The following is a 12,640-nucleotide window of genomic DNA, read 5'->3' as shown; positions in this document are numbered from 1 at the left end:
TGTTTATGTTAAAATTGTTGTTGTTGTTTGTTTGTTGTTCTTGTTTTCATCATTGTTCATCTTTTCATTGTTCATCCTTGTTTTGATTCTCTTTCACTTGTTCATCCTCGGTTAGTTGTCCTCAAAGACTTAATCTTTGAGTGGATTTGGTTAAAGATTGTGTCTTTTAGTTTAATAAACCTTGTTATTAGATTAATATCACTTTTCCTCTTAATTATTGTTGATTTGTTGCATGCTTAGTAGTAAGATTTATCTCCTCACCCTGTTTGTGACCAAAGTTTCCATCTTTATTGTTTATTTTGCAACTAAAATCATGATTAGTGAGTAGTCTCCTTCTAGGACTCGGTTTGTCCCGATATGGGTAATTTCACTAATTAATTGTCACTAAGGCTAATTTGTGGGGGAAAATTGGTTAGGGTAGTCTTGGGGAATTTTCATGCTTAAGGTTTGGTTTCCGGGTAGTGTCGGCTTTTGACCCTTGCCACACCAACGGAAGTTGGTTAGGTTGTTAGTCGAATATTTGGGGACCGACCCTTGTCACCAACTAAGGTTGAGACCGGAAGGGAGAACCGAGGGAGGGTGCCCCTAGGCTAGTGTTTGAAATCGACCTCCGGAAGGGGGAGTGGGATGACCCGGAATATGATGAGGGCTTAATGACCTTGACCATTCACTTGACCTCCTTGGGAAAATGCATGTTCTTGGGGTTGTCGGGTTTTGAGTTAGGGAGACCGGCTTTCGAACCCGGGAGGGGGGTTAGTCGGAGTAACTAGTGTCCTAGTGCGAGACCGGAAGGGAGGTTCTAGGCGAATTAGAGCCATCTCCCCCTTACCTTTCTACCCCTTTTGATTAGCCGAGACGATTAGTATGTGGAATTACTCATGTTTATGGTCGGACCGAGTTCTAGTCTTTCTCTTTATTTGTTTTATCTTTTATCTTTAACTTGTTTTTACCTTACCTTGTCTTTTGTCTTTAAATTTAATAGTTTAGTGCTAGTTTGTTACTACCCTCTTTGTTATTTATCGACTTAGCTAAACCGGTGAATTAGAACGATTAGTACTCCACCTACTCCTTGTGGGATCGACCCTTTTAAGTGTACAACGATAAAATCGTGCACTTGCGAGGTTTAACTTGAGACCATCAAATGGGGTTAGGCGATGGGTCGTAACGGGATTGGTGCAAGCACCGTTATGGATCATTTGGAGCTTAAGATCAAGTAGTTGTCAAAATTTCCCTTTTCTTCCCAACTTATTACAACAAATGAATGAATCAAAAAGAACATGATATTAGTTGCCTAAATCACACAAAAATTTGAAAATCCGACTCATTTGGAAAAACATCATTTCCCCTTTATTTTGCAACGCCTTTTTCTACTCCTTTAATGATGTATAAGGAGTGTTGCTCGGCTTTTTCTTCAACAAACAAAGTATAAGTGCAACGCATTTTTTTTTTTTCATTACACATTATTATTATTATTATTATTATTTTTTTTTTTTTTTTTTTTTTTTTTTTTTTCAAAACCTCTTTATTCAAGGCAAACCAAACTAAACCATCATTCCGACTCAAGTGGATTGTGCACATCCACTAAACCAAGATTCAAATCCCTTTCTTCATACTACCAAAACTCATAGACAACTTTCTTGATCAAGGTCGGTTGTTTTTGGGTTGTAGTTAGTATCGTAGGTATCAAATGAACGGTCAAGGCTCAAAGGGGTGAACAAAATCGGTCCTAGTCTAAAGGGTCGAAAAATTAGGCTTATTTGGCAATGTGAGGCTCAAAAATTGAAATGCAATTGTTGTTTCAAAATATGCATATAAATGAACATCTCATGGTCTAAAAGGAAAGGACGCCATGCTTGTGCGTCGTGATGTGACATGCCACGCAAGGAGCCTACTCACAATCCTAAGTGGGGGTCGGGTAAGAATGCACCGACCCTAGGAGGCTCTAATCCTCACATTTAGAGCTGGACAACATAGCGGGCCAGCCCAGCACAGCCCGGCCCAGCCCGGCCTCACGGGCCAATATTCAACGACCCGCCTTGACCCATGGCCGCCCGGCCCAGCCCGGCCCGGCCAGTCGGCCCTACGGGTCGTGCTAGTCTTGGATTTTTTCAAATTGACCCGTTTAACCCGTTTTTTTTTTAAAAAAAAAAAAAAAAAAAAAAATTGTACCAAGCCCGGCCCGACCCGCCCCTATAGTGCGTGTGCCGGCAGGACAAAACCAGCCCGGCCGGCCCAAGACGGCCGGTCCTCCTTGATGTCGTGGGGCTGCTCTACCCCAGCCCAGCCCACCCTTGGCCCGCACCAGCCCGGCCCAGCCCAGCCCAATGTCCACCTCTACTCACATTTGAGTAGCTAGGTCGAAATCTAGGCCTAGTCTACGGTCTATGGTCTCACAAGGTGGTCAAAACTCTCCGGTCTAGCCTCATTTCCCGTATATAACGAGGGTGTCACAAGGTGCAAGCCAATAGGAGGGGAAAGACAAGGCCAAGACAATATCATCATTGAGGTATCATGCTCCCTTCCTAGACCACATTTATGTACAAACTTGATGCAAAGGGTAAATAAAGCAACAAACACATATTCACAAGATACGAAATGCATTTCTAAGTACTAGCAACATAAATAAACATGCAACAATTGTCTAAACCTAGCAGCACGTAAGCAACACACACCAAGATCCAAAATGGAACATCCTCATCAACATAGCCCATCCTCCTCCATATATCCAACAATATAAAGGAAAAGAATAGTAAAGGAGAAAGAGATAGGAAAGATTAAACCGAGCGGTCTTCTAGTCTCCTAATGTCTCAAATGTCCCGTATGTGCCTGCGCCACTTGTTAGACAAACATATATATACAATGCAATATTTTTGGAATTTTTGAAATTTTTCAATTTTTTTAGGCATTTTTTGAATTTTTAACAAATTTAAAGGTGCAAACAAATATTCACAAAGTGATATTTCCCTCCCCACACTTGAAATTTACATTGTCCTCAATGGAACAAAGTATAGGGAGAGAATAGGAAGAATAAACAACATATTTTTGGTGGTTTTTGAATTTTTGAAAATAAAAATAACATATTTTTGGTATTTTTGATTATTGGAAATTAAAATGCATGTTTTTGGTTTTTTTTTTTTTTTTTTTTTTTTTTTTTTAGGCCCTCCCCACACTTATTCATTTACATGGGAGGGCAATTGAGTGAAATAAAATACATGTTTTTGGTGGTTTTAGTCATTTTTCAATTTTTTAGTTGGTTTTTATTTTGAAAATGCAATGCATGCTCTATTCTATATGCAAAATTTAAATGACAATGCAAGTTATCCTAAGTGAATGCAAGTACTAAATGTGACAGTATATTACAAATTGAAATCTAATGCAATTCTATATGAATGCAATTATATGAAGTTCTAACTAAATGCATACAAAATTTAAATATGAATGAGAAGTTTGGATTGTTGGGGAACATACTTGACATTTGGATTGAATATGGGGAGCATACCGAAGGCTTTGGATTGAAAAGGGAGGAAAGAAAGGCCAACGCGAGGCCGCCTAAGACTCAAGGTCCCCGTCATCATCATCATCATTAGTATCATTATCATCATCATTGTCATCTCCTTCCACCGCTCCAAACGCGGACTCTCTAAGGAAGTCGTCGGCGTTCATGGGAGCGGTGGAATCGCCGAAATCCCCGTCGGTCGCAATGAAGCCGCCGGAGGCCGCCCCGGAGGCACTCCCAACCTCGGGGTTGGAGAAAATAGAGGGTGTACCCCCGAACCATTGAGAATCATGCCCCTCCTCTTGAGAAGCGGGAGGGGGAAAAACCGGGGCGGCAAAGTAATCCGGCCGGATATTGATGTCGGCGTAGACAAACCGCGCATCCTTGTGGTAACCACCATCCGGCTCAAGGTAGTAGGAGGGGTGGAGATGTTGGGGGTGCTCGTAGTTCCTCCTCATATAATCATCATAAATCGGAAATTGACCCACGGAGGTGTCATAGTGAATCCGATCCAACCTTTGTTCAATGCCCCGCCTCTCACGAACGGCGGTTTCCAAACCCAACCGCATGTCACTCATGAAGGTGACCAAATCGGCATGCATAGGGGGCGGGGGAGGAGGGATGTTGCTTGAGGATCCTTCACCAAAATTACCCTCCCAAGGATGAGGTTGGAAGGTGGAAGGTGGGCGGAATGAGGGCATGGAGTAGTGGAGGGAGGATGGAGTTTCCCTCCGGTTGTCACGACCATAGGTGATGGGGTTGGTCGAGGGAAGTCGGGTCTCATCGGGCTCTTCCTCAATCTCAAGGAGGTAGGACTCCTCACCGGGCTTGATTTTGAATTTGGAGGCATTGGGAATTGGGACGGAATTCTTCTTTTGAACTTGCCAATACTCGATTCCATCAAAAGGATTGACCTTGATCCACTCTAGGTTTTTCGTTAACCATTGCTTGGTGATGTAGGTCTCCCCCCGGATCCACCTCATGTTGTTCAAGTTCACCGGGCGGTCAAGGCTCTTAGCAATTCGGGTTATTATCCCACCCACATGAAGAGGGACTTTTTGCCCCGGTGATTTAGAAAGTGATTGCAAGTGGAGAGCCAAATGGTGACCCACATTGATTTCATAGGGGGCCGGGGTGGTGAGTAAGTAAGACCCCAAAATCTCCAATTCGGTAACCCGAAAAACCCATGGCTCATGAGTCGCAAAAATAGAACCTCCCACAAATCGATGCCAAATGCGAATGGGGGCATAGTGGCATGCAATTTCCGGCCTTTTCACGCCGGTTTGGTCATCTAAGCCCGAAATGGCTTTCCACACCCGAGAAAAGTGAGCGGTCTCGGGTGCCTTGAATTTTGGGGGGTTGTTAAGGCCGAAAATTCGGCAAAGCCTTCCTAGGGACATGGAATGATCACGGTTCATCAACCGGAAGTGTATTTGCTCGACCATGCGGGTTTGTCGGTGCTTATCAAGACGGAAACTACTAAGGAATTCCCAAGTGAGGCGGGGATAAGTTTCCTCATGCAAATCATACAAGCTTTTCATACCAACACCCTTAAATAATTCAAAGGTTTCGCTGTCTAATCCCATATTTCTCATAGCCGGTCTACAAATGAACTTTGTCGGGGTTAAGGGGCGATTTTTGAACAAGATAAATTTACCTTTTTGCTCTTGTGTGACGAACTCAACATCCGGGAAGTCGGGATCCGGGTTAGTGTCACTCGCCGCCGCCTCGACCAAAAGCTGTTGAGCTTCCGCCATTTCTGACCGAGTCCGCTTGTTTGCCATTTTTGAAGGAGGAATGGAGGATTAGAAGGGAAGGAGGAGGAGAGGAATGAAGGAGGTTGAGGGGTGGAGGTGGATTAATGGTGATTTGGGTGGGTTTGGGTTAATGGAGGTGAGGAATGAGGGAGATGAGTGAAGAAGGAATGAGAAATAATATGAGAGAATGAGGGTTTCACGGGCTGTGTTTGTGCGTTATAAAGAACCCCTGCCGGTTGGTGAACCGGTAGCCGGCCTGCCGGCAGGGGATTCGAACTTCTTCAGAATAAATTCAACGCGCTGCCGGTGGAGGGCACCGGCTGCCGATCCACCGGCAGAGAATTCCTCTATACTCCCTTTTTGATGTTCAGTGATTCCCCTACCAGTGAGCCGGCTGCCGGCCTGCCGGCAGAGGATTCCTTCTTCTTCAATTTCCCAACTTTCACCAATGTAAGAGATCCTCTACCGGTGGGCCGGCCTGCCGGTAGGGAATCCTTCTCTCAATGCTTCCTTCATATTTGGCACAGCATGCGCTCCTCTACCGGTGGGCCGGCTGCCGGCCTGCTGGTAGAGGATTCTCCTCCTTCAACTTTTCAATGTTTTCAACAAGTATGGATCTCCCTGCCGGTGGGCCGGCTGCCGGCCTGCCGGCAGGGGATTCTCTTCAATTTAATTTCTTCAAATTTTTACCAAAAAATTTCAACGCGCTACCGGTGGAGGGCACCGGCTGCCGGTCCACCGGCAGAGAGTTACATCACTTCAATTTCAACTTGTTTTTCCTCCAATGCTCAACAATAAACTTCCAATCCCTATCCTTGCCCATTTTTTGAGTTTTCAACTTTCAAACCGACGGCTCGTGTCGGGATCTTGGGCGAGGCTAGGGGTCCCACCTCCGAATTCAACTTCGTCAAGAATGTTCAATCCAAACTATCTCAAACTCTATCTACATGCATGCTATTTACAAATGGTGGTTCTTGTGGAACACCACCAAACCAAATCACTTTCGAGAATTTCAACTTTCCCTCTCCTCGGGGAGGGGTTCCCCGAGATAGAGCACTTCAATAGGACCTTTGCTATCACCGTCATTGTATCGCTTGATTCTTTACCCATTGACCCTAAAAGTTCCCCCTTCTTCACTCCATAGCTCGAAATCACCATAAGGAAATACTTTCACCACTTTAAAGGGTCCGGACCATCGTTATTTGAGCTTGCCCGGAAACACCTTGATTTTGGAGTTAAAAAGGAGAACAAGGTCTCCAACGCTTACCTCTTTCTTCATGATCTTGGCATCATGCCATTTCTTCGTTTGGTCTTTGTAGATTTTGGAGCTCTCATAAGCCTCCAATCTCAATTCCTCAAGCTCATTCATTTGGAGAAAGCGCACCTCTCCGGCGGCATCAAAGTCAAAATTCATCTCTTTAAGAGCCCACCAAGCTTTGTGCTCCAACTCCACCGGCAAATGGCAAGCTTTCCCGTACACAAGCTTATACGGGGTAGTGCCAAGGGGTGTCTTGAAGGCGGTTCTCAATGCCCATAAGACATCCGGGAGCTTTTGGGACCAATCTTTTCGGCTCTTGTTGGTGACTTTCTCCAAAATGGCTTTAATTTGGCGGTTAGAAACCTCCACTTGCCCACTAGTTTGAGGGTGGTAGGCAAGTGCGGTTTTGTGCCGCACTCCATGTGATTCAAGTAGAGCTTTGAAGGTACTCTTGCGGAAATGAGATCCGCCATCACTTATGACTACTCTTGGGGTTCCGAACCTTGGGAAAATCGTGCCTTTGAAAAGCTTCATCACAACCTTGCTATCATTGGTGGGGGAGGCAACCGCTTCAATCCATTTGGATACATAGTCCACCGCAACCAAGATGTATTCATTTCCACAAGAGTTGGGAAAGGGTCCCATGAAGTCTATGCCCCAACAATAAAAAAGCTCAATCTCCAATATGTTAGTCAAGGGCATCTCACTTCTCTTCCCAATGTTCCCAACCCTTTGGCAAGCATCACAAGATTTAACCAAGTAGTGAATGTCTTTGAACATGGAGGGCCAATAAAACCCACCTTGGAGGATCTTGGCAATTATTCTAGAAGTGGCCAAGTGTCCCCCATAGGCGGATTTGTGAACCCGGTCAACAATCTCTAAGCCCTCCTCTCTCGAAACACATCTCCGGAACATTCCATCCCCACACTTGCGAAACAAATGTGGGTCATTCCAAAAGTATCTCCTAGCATCATTTCTCAACTTCCGCCTTTCTCTTGGTTCCATTTCATCCGGTAAGAAACCGCTCACAATGTAGTTTGCAAGATCCGCAAACCATGGGGTCTTGGCGGTAACTTCCATGAGTCCATCATCCCGCAACCACTCATTGATGGGTCCACTCTTGTCTTGTATCCTATGGTCTTCAACGGTCAATCTAGATAAGTGGTCGGCAACAACATTTTCCGAACCGGCCTTATCCTTAATCTCTAAATCAAATTCTTGAAGGAGAAGGACCCATCTCAAGAGCCGGGGCTTTGCATCTTTCTTCACCATCAATTGTCTCAAGGCGGTGTGATCGGAGTAAACCACCACCTTAGACCCAACAAGGTATTGCCGAAATTTCTCCACGGCATGAACAATTGCCAACATTTCCTTTTCGGTAGTAGCATATCCACATTGAGTTTGATCAAGAGTCTTGCTTGTGTAATATATCACATGATGCTTCTTATCCACAACTTGCCCAAGTACCGCACCAACCGCGAAGTCCGAAGCATCACACATTATCTCAAAGGGAAGATTCCAATCCGGAGACCGGATTATCGGTGCCGTGACCAATGCTCTCTTCAACCTATTAAAAGCTTCAAGACAAGAATCATCAAACACAAAGGGGGAATCCTTAAGGAGTAATGAGGTTAGGGGCTTTGCTATTTTTGAAAAATCCTTGATAAAACGCCGATAAAACCCGGCATGGCCTAGAAAACTTCTCACTCCCTTAACATTGGAAGGGGGTGACAAGTTCTCTATGACCGCAACTTTGGCCCCATCGACCTCAATACCCCTCCTTGAAACGATGTGACCGAGGACAACCCCTTCCTCAACCATGAAATGGCACTTTTCCCAATTAAGGACGAGGTTATGCTCCTCACACCGTTTCAACACACAAGCCAAGTTCTCGAGACCAAGCTCAAAAGAGTCTCCATGGACACTAAAGTCGTCCATGAAGACTTCCATGCTTTTTTCAAGGAAATCGGAAAATATTGCCATCATGCACCTTTGAAAGGTGCTGGGCGCATTACAAAGCCCGAATGGAATGCTACGGTAGGCATACACCCCTATTGGACAAGTGAAGGTTGTCTTCTCTTGGTCATCCGGGTGGATGGGAATTTGGAAAAACCCGGAATAACCGTCTAAGAAACAATATTATGCATGGCCCGCGAGCCTTTCTAGCATTTGGTCAATGAAGGGAATTGGGAAGTGGTCTTTGAGGGCGGCGGCATTGAGCTTGCGGTAGTCAATACACATTCGCCACCCGGTCACGGGTCTAGTGGGTAGGGTGGTGCCATCCTCTTGTTCAACCATTTGTATCCCCCCCTTTTTGGGTACCACGTGGACCGGACTAACCCATTTGCTATCGGTAATTTGGTATATAATACCGGCCTCTAGGAGTTTCAACACTTCATTTTTCACCACCTCGGCCATCTTTGGGTTAATCCTCCTAAGACCGTCAACCTTGGGTTGACTCCCCTCTTCCAAAACTATTCTATGCATGCACAAACTCGGACTTAAGCCTTTGATGTCATCAATGCTATACCCAAGTGCTCCTCTATGAGTTTTCAAGATTTCCAAAAGCTTCTTTTCTTGGGACTCACTTAGGTTAGCATTAACGATCACCGGATAGGCCTCTCCCTCATCAAGGAAAGCATATTTGAGTGAGGGAGGCAAGGGTTTGAGTTGTACCTTTGGAGGGAGAAAGCCCTCCACTTTCTTTAATAGTTCCTCATCAACTTCGTGATCCTCTTTCATTGCCTCATCATGCAAAGAGATTTGAAAAACCTCTTCCATCTCCGCCTCTTCACGGGCTACTTCGTGCACTACTTCATCAATTACCTCGATTGTGCTCAATCTTTCTACACTTGGACCTTTCATCAAATTTGGCAAGTTAAATTCGATTTTGTTGCCCTCAATTTGGAAGGTTAGCCGCCCATTCTTCACATCAATGAGTACTCCTCCGGTAGCCAAAAATGGCCTACCTAGGATGATGGGAGTGTGGCTATCCTCCGGAATATCAAGGACAACAAAATCGGTGGGAATCAAAAACTTTCCAACCTTGACGGGCACGTCCTCAATCACCCCCATAGGGCGTTTGACGGACCTATCCGCCAATTGGAGAGTCATGGTAGTGGGAGCCAAGTTTTGAATGCCAATCCTTTTTGCAACCTTCAAAGGAATAACACTAACACTTGCTCCCAAGTCACAAAGAGCTCTTGAGATAGGAACACCGCCAACTACACAAGGAATGGAAAAGCTTCCCGGGTCACCAAGTTTAGTGGGCAATTTGTTAAGGATATGAGCACTACATGCTTCTTCCATAGCCACTATTTCTTGGTCACCCAAGACTCTTTTCCTTGTCAAAATGTCTTTTAAAAATTTTGAGTAGGTTGGCATGTTCATTATCACTTCCGTAAAGGGTAGGGTAACCTCAAGTTTCTCAAGCATATCACAAAATTTGGCATACTTGAGGTTTTCCCTACTCTTTATTGCTTTTGAAGGGTAAGGAATTTTAGAAACAAGTTGGGAATTGGAAGATACCTTTGGAGGAGCCGAACTTTTTGTTACCTTTTTAGAATGTTGCAAAGGTATTTCTTCAATAGCTTCCTCCTCATAAGGGAGGTCTTCCACATATCCATCACCATCCTTGTCCACTTGAATTCCTCTTCTAGTCAAATCTTCACAAGCTTTCTTTCCTTTCTTGTCTTCATTAGCTTTACCCGAAGCCTCAATGGGTGAGCTTTCCTCTTCATCATCCATTTCTACCTCATTCCCCTTGGGATCTTCATCAACTTCCAACTCAAGGTCTTTGTAAGGGTCCTCAAGCTCTAAACCACTCCTTAGCACTACCGCATGAGCATGGTGGCTATTTGAGGCATCTTTGGAGCTTTGTCCTTGAGCCAACAAACCACCGGGCGGCCTTTGAGGGTTAGCCATAGCATGAGAAGCCATCCTAGATTCCATTTCCCTCATGTCCTTAAGAAATGTAGCTCTCAAGTTTGCTTGTTCTTGTTGAGTAGCTTTTGCAAAATTAGCTATCTCTTGGCTATGTTGAAGTTGCATGTTCTTAATCATCTTCAAAAGCTCCACTTGAGAGAGCTCACCTTGGGGTTCTTGATGAGGTTGGTTGGCTATGGGTAAAGGGAACCCATAGTCATATCTAGGATTGGGACCTTGGTTGTTGTTTTGCCCCACTTGGAAGTTACCTCTCGGACCATAGTTGTTGAAGTTTGATCCTTGACCTTGTTCTTGAGACCCTTGAACATACCCTTGCCCAAATCCTTGATTTGCTTGATTTACTTGATTCCCTTGGTAAAACCCTTGGTTGCTTTGGTTTCCACCAAACTCTTGGTGCCCTTGTTGTTAGTTGCCATAGTTTTGGGGTAGATTGTTATTTGACCATTGGTTTTGATTTCCAAAATTATTTCTTGGGTTTGGGAGAATTCCCCTTGGTTGAGCAAAACCGGGTGGATTGGTTTGGGTTTGTGGTTGGAGATGTTGGGGGTTTTGAACATTGGTGCTTTTGTAACTAAAGTTGGGGTGGTTCCTTAACCCGGGGTGGTAGAAATTGGTATTTGGATTGTAGGTGTTCGGGTTGTTGTAAGGAGGCCTTGGTGGTCTAGGATTGTTGTTGTAGCTTTGAAAAGCGTTCACCTCTTGAGCATTTTCTTCATAGGCACCATTGTAATTGTTGCCACACAAGTCATATGTATGACCACTTCCTCCACAAAGTTCAAAACTCGCGACATGAGCAACTTCTTCCATGGGCGGCCCATATGAGGTCGCGGCTTGGTTCACTTGATTCTTTGAAAACTTCTCAAATTGCTTTGTGAGCAAGTCGAGCTTGGCATTTGTCTCGGAGTTGGAGGCATTTTCCTTAGGAAATTTCCCGTTCCTTCGTAGCATGTTCCCTCTAGAACCATAGTTTGCCTCCGAGTCTACCATTTTCTTGATCAATGTCGTGCCCTCTTCATCACTCAAGTGGTCAAAACCTCCCCCCGCGGAGGCATTTACCATCTCCTTAGTTCTTGGTAGTAAAGTTTGGAAGAATGTTTGAGTAATGTACCATTCCGGTATTCCATGGTGGGGGCAACTTGCTATCAAATCTTGATAACGGTCCCAAGCCTCACCTAAGGACTCCCCATCCTCTTGTTGGAACGTATGGATCTCGTTGCGGAGCATCGCGGTCTTTGAGGAAGGGTAGTACTTGGCCATAAATGCTTGGGCTAAGTCATCCCAAGTAGTGAAAGTATCCGGTGGGTGGATGTTCAACCACCGGTCCGCTTTGCCCGTCAATGAAAACGGAAACAACATCATTCTCAAGGTGTCTTCGGACACCCCATTCTTCTTCATCATTGAAACTTTCCTCTTAAACTTCCGGAGATGAGCATGGGCATCCTCCTCAATATGACCTCCAAACAAGTCCTTCTCAACTAACCCAACTTGGGCGGGATGCATTTCAAAGTTGTTTGGGGCCAAGGTGCCAAAATTGATGGGATTACATGAATCATTATGGTTAGGCCGGTTGTGATCTCTAAGAGCCATTTGTGGTGGGTGGTTTGGTTCTTGATGTGGTGGTGTTTGAGGTGGACTATTGTAATTAAGGAAGTTATGAAAGGGGTTCTCTACTAAAGTCTCAATTGTGGTATTTGGTTGAATCGTAGTTGTTGTATCAAAATTTTGTGGGATGTGTGAATTTGGTTGATCAATGTTTGCTTGTGTGGAATTATTCCTTACTCTTTCAAGAGTCCTAGTCCTCAAGGTTCTAAAAAGCCTTTCGGGGTCGGAGTTGAATAGAAGAGCTTGGTGATTCCTTCTAGGCATACACTTAATAAATCGTAAGTCTCCTAGTGTTTTTACACACTAGGGAAAGGCAAAAATCACACACACTCTACAAACAACAATCAACTACTAAAGCAAACTAACAATTGAGACAAGATTAAAGCAAAGACTCTAAATAAAACTAAGCATAACCTAACGCCATCCCCGGCAACGGCGCCATTTGATAGTAGAAAATTTGTCGTCTACTTCCTACACCAAAACTATTTGTAAAACCCGAAAAAGCGTAGTATTTAGTCGGGGTCGAACTCAAGGACGGCGGGGGTTGCTACAAAGTTCGATTAAGAGTCAAGTTTAATCAAA

The 12,640-nt window shown here is 44.6% G+C and overlaps 1 non-coding gene across 1 annotated transcript; it reads left to right on the top strand.

Annotated features, from left to right (window-relative positions):
• Positions 1-11,573: 11,573 nt before the first annotated feature.
• On the top strand, positions 11,574-11,680 carry LOC141615735 (small nucleolar RNA R71). Its single transcript, XR_012530138.1, has one exon. It is a non-coding gene; the product is annotated as a small nucleolar RNA R71 (small nucleolar RNA).
• Positions 11,681-12,640: the final 960 nt, after the last annotated feature.

Source organism: Silene latifolia, chromosome 11, assembly GCF_048544455.1.
Source record: "Silene latifolia isolate original U9 population chromosome 11, ASM4854445v1, whole genome shotgun sequence".
Taxonomy (NCBI): domain Eukaryota; kingdom Viridiplantae; phylum Streptophyta; class Magnoliopsida; order Caryophyllales; family Caryophyllaceae; genus Silene; species Silene latifolia.
This window is presented reverse-complemented; position numbering and strand designations above follow the sequence as displayed.